We start from the raw sequence: 4,436 nt of genomic DNA on the forward strand, positions 1-4,436 counted from the left end.
CATCCTCCAGACCAGCAAAAGTCCACAGCTCAGCCCACCTTTCTCTTCACCTTCTCCATTTGTTCCCCAGCCACCGTGCACAGTCCTCCGTGCAGTCCCTGGCTAGCAGGGTGATGTTTAGGTTAATTCTTAGGTCCTACCACCACTCCGGAATCTCCAAGCTGTCTGTGCTGTCAGGATTGCTCAGGATTGCTGCCAGACCACAGCTCCATCTGTCTCCTTTTTTGATATTTTCACGCAAATTCTTTTGCTAGTTGGGGTTTAGTCCACTTGTATATCCTTCCCTTCAAGGATCAGGGGTCCAAGATTATCTTCTGTGTCTGTGTTAATTGGTTTCCCTTTTCTTTGTTGAAGAGGGTTTGTGCAGTCTTTCTGCCCAGTCCTCCATCTTGCCCACCACTTATCTGTAGCTTTAAGACTAAAATCAGTGATAGGAAAACTAGAAGTTAGTTTTCAGTCACTAAGAAAGTATTTACTGACCTAGGACCTGTCCTGGTGCTGTGCATACAGCAGTGAATACAACTGACAAAGCCCACTGCCCTGTCCCTTATAGACAGGGCACAGAAAATAAGGAAAGATACAAAGAATAGTTCATGTAGCAATGAGTACTGAGGGCAATTAAATGGTGATGTGGTAAAATGAAGGGGCTTGGTGGTATAGTGGGTAAGGCATTTGGCTGCTAACCAGAAGGTCAGTAGTTCAAATCTACCAGCTGCTCTGCATGAGGAAGATCTACTTGAGTAAAGAGTTACAGCCTTGGAAACTCAGTGGGGTCATGATAAGTTGGAATCAACTCAATAACAATGGGTTTTGATTTTTTTGGTTTGGTTGAGGTGGCAGCAGGTAATTCCATGTGGTCAGGAAAAGTCTCTAAGGTACATTTGCGGTTAAACTTTGTCTAGTTTCCTAGTGTTGCTATAATGCAAATATCATAAGTGAGTGGCTTTACAAAAAGAAAAAGAAAATTGCTATTGAGCTGATTCCAATTCATAGTAACCCAGTAGGATAGAGTGAATTGCCCAATGCAGTTTCCAAGGCTGTAATTTTTATGGAAGCAAATTGCCATATCTTTCTCCTGCAGAGTGGCTGGTGGATTCAAACTGCTGACCTTTTCACCAGGGCGCCATGTGAAGCTTTAAAGGACAGAAATTTGTTTTCTTAGTGTTCTAGAGATTGGAAGTCCAAATTAGGGTCGCTGCTGTGTTGATTCATCCTATGGGCCTCTTTTCTAGTTTATGGGGGCTGCCAATCCTTGGCATTTCTTTGCTGCTTATAGATGCATCTGTGGTGTCTTCCCTGCGTGTGTCACTGTGTCTATTCTCTTTATATCACACCACGCAGAAGGGATTAGGTTTAGGATCTACCCTACTCTGGCATGTCCTCATTAACATAATGAGGACATCATAACATAATATAACATAATCTATTTCCACAGAGCCATATTTACAAGTAACAGGTAAGGACTTTAGCATAACTTTTTGGGGGACAATTCAATCTATAACTCACTGAATGACAGGAAAGAACTAGCCATGCCAAGATCAGGGGACAAAGCTTTCTGGGAGAGGAAATAGCAGTACAAAGCAGTGTGGCTGGAGCCTAGTGAGAAAGGGTGCTGGAAAGGTGAGGAGCCAGCTCCTATAATCCTTGGTACAGAACCAAACCAAACTCGCTTGCCATCAAGTTGATTCCAACTCATAGAGACCCCATTTTGGGTTTCAGACACCAGAAATCTTTACAGAAGTAGATTTCCCAGTCTTCCTTCTGTGGAGTGGCTGGTGGGTTTGAACTGCCAATCTTCTGGTTAGCAGTCAAGTCCTTGATAAGCGACCAGAAAGTATGGTTTTACTCCAAATGTCATGAAAAGCTATTGGGATGTATACCACCACCACCACCAACACTGGAGTGTTTTAAGAGAGAAGAAACATCATCCAATTGAAGTTTCCAAAAACACTGACAGCTGCTGAGTGGAAAATGGATTCTAGGAGTGCAGAAGTAATAGTAACACCAACTAGAAGTCTGTCTCAATAAGGTGGGTGGAGAAGAAGAGGTCTGTTACATAGGAACAAGCTGGATAGCAGCGGGGAGGGCGTGTAGGAAGGAAAACTCCTGTTTTGGCCTTGAGAACTGGGTCATGGCGATGCCATTGACTGAAATGAAGGGCAGGGGATGATAATTCTGCCTGTGACGTGCTAAGTGCTAGAGACAGACCCAGACCTACATATTCAAGTGGAAACATCAAGGAGGCAGTCTCATCTACAAGTCCGAAGCTCTAAGATTTAGGACTGGAGACACAGCCTCCTGGTGGTATTTAAACCAATGGGAGTGAATGAGACTGCTTGGGGAGGAGAGTTGAGGACAGAGCATGTGGACTCCTGTGTTTAGAGGTGGAGCAGAAGAGGTTGCAGCAGAGTAGACCAAGAATGAATTGCTGATGAGGTAGGACACCAAGGTGGGGAAGGAGTGGTTGACCAGATAAAATGCTGTGAGACCAATGAGATGAGGGGAGCTTGTGAACACTGGATTTGGCAAATGAGAGTCATTGATGGCCTTGGAGATCTTTCAAGGGTGAGGCAGGAACAGACTCTCCCAGGTGGAGCTATTTGAGGAGAAATTGGAAGTGAAGTGGTAGCAGAGAAGGCTAACCATGAATGGGAGCTGCAAAAACGGTAGGGGCTAGAGGGGGACGTGAAATTAGGGAGGCTGCTATTCTTTATAAGGCCGAGTCTGTGAACGGAGGGAAGGGACAGAGTCAAAAGGTAGAAGTCAGTGAGGGTGAGTGAAGTTAACTGCAGGCTTCAAGTCCTTGAGGAGGCTGGCTGTGGATGGGAGCAGGAATGTTCCGTCCAATGTACTAGAACTCTCAAATTTTAGCTGGATACATGCTGCCAGCTAAAGATGCATTTTTCAACCTCGCCTTACCTAGACATGGCTGTGTTGCATATGAGCAGAAGTGCTATGCTGGGTTTGGATTGTTCCCCTAAGTGGAAGGGGCGTGCCCTCCTCTTCCCTTTCCCCTTCCCACTGGCATGAATACTTACTGTACCAGGTGTTGCATGATCTTCAACTCCACAGTCTAGGGCTCACCCTATCAGCAGCATTGACTTCACTTGAGAGCTTGATAGACATGCATAATCACTCCCCATGCAGACTTAATTAACCTGCATTTTCATTTAAATGGTTCCTTGGGGGATATGTATGCCCATTATAGTTTAAGAAGCACTGCTGTAGGTCAGGGATCAGAGAATTATGGCCTGTGGCTTGTTTTATGAGGGGCTTAGGTGGCATGAAAGGAGCCCTGGTGGCACAGTGGTTAAGCACTTGGCTGATAGCCAAAGGGTCAGCAGTTTGAACCCACACACTTGCCCTGGGGGGTCTGGCAGTCTGCTTCTGTAAAGATTACAGCCTTAGAAACCCTATGAGAGTTCTACTCTTTCCTATAGGGCAACTATTAGTTAGAATTGACTCTGGCAATGGGCTATGGGTAAGTGGCACAAATGTTTTGTGATCAACTACTAACCAAATGGTGAGTGGTTCAAACCCACCCATTGGCCTGGTGATCCATAAAGATCTCAGCCAAGAAAACTCTATGGAGAAGGTGGAGCAAAATGCCTAAGTGAGCAGAGGCCATTTACTCTCCCAGCAACTAATCCACTGAATAATGAATAAAAACAAGCATAAAGTAAGATCACAAAACTCCAGATGGCAGCTGGAGAGTTAGAGGGTTGAGGAGAGTCCAGAAGCAGGAAAGAAGCTAGTGGGTTTTTGAACTGCCAACTGGTGGCATAATGCCTAAGGCATTTGACTGCTTACCAGAAGGTTGGAGGTTCAAACCCACCAGCCACTCCACAGAAGGAAGACTGGGCAGTCTACTTCTGTAAAGATTCACCACCTGAGAAACCCAAAGGGGGTCACCATGAGTTGGAATTGACTGGATGGCAGTGAGTTTGGTTGTGTTTTTTTTTTTTTTTTTTTAAATCTGGTTAGCAGTCAAATGTCTTAGGCAGTGCAGTGTAGTAAATTACTTAGTATGACTTTTCTACCCATAAGTCATTGTAAACTCAGTGGTGGAATGAGCAACTGAGGAGCTCCTGATTGTAAATGTTATCCACCTGGGCTTTTCTGTTGGGTGTGGCACAATGCAATGTTATGGGAGGTTCTCTCTCAGGTGCTTAGATTTCTGTTGTTATGATTGGCTGGTTTGGCCACTCTGCCAAGCTCAAAAGGAGGCCTCCTAGAGGCAGAACTCTCTCTCTGACTGCTGGTTGGGGGAGATGTGCTGCCGAAAGAGACTCGCTTGCTGGGAAAGAGATGCAAGAGACACGCATTGCTGAATGAGACACCAAGGGACATGCACTGCTGGGAGAGAGACTGTGAGAGACTGTTGGCTGAGGGATGGTGGGCTGGGAGAGAGACTGAGCGTTCTTCCTGAACTTGAG

General features: G+C 45.5%; 1 protein-coding gene across 1 annotated transcript in view; it reads left to right on the forward strand.

Annotated features, from left to right (window-relative positions):
* Positions 1-4,436, forward strand: part of TMEM131L (transmembrane 131 like) — a 250,544-nt gene that overhangs the window by 245,284 nt on the left and 824 nt on the right. The window lies entirely within an intron of this gene.

Source organism: Orycteropus afer, unplaced genomic scaffold, assembly GCF_000298275.1.
Source record: "Orycteropus afer afer isolate SDZICR_OR568_19922 unplaced genomic scaffold, OryAfe1.0 scaffold00116, whole genome shotgun sequence".
Classification (NCBI taxonomy): Eukaryota; Metazoa; Chordata; class Mammalia; order Tubulidentata; family Orycteropodidae; genus Orycteropus; species Orycteropus afer.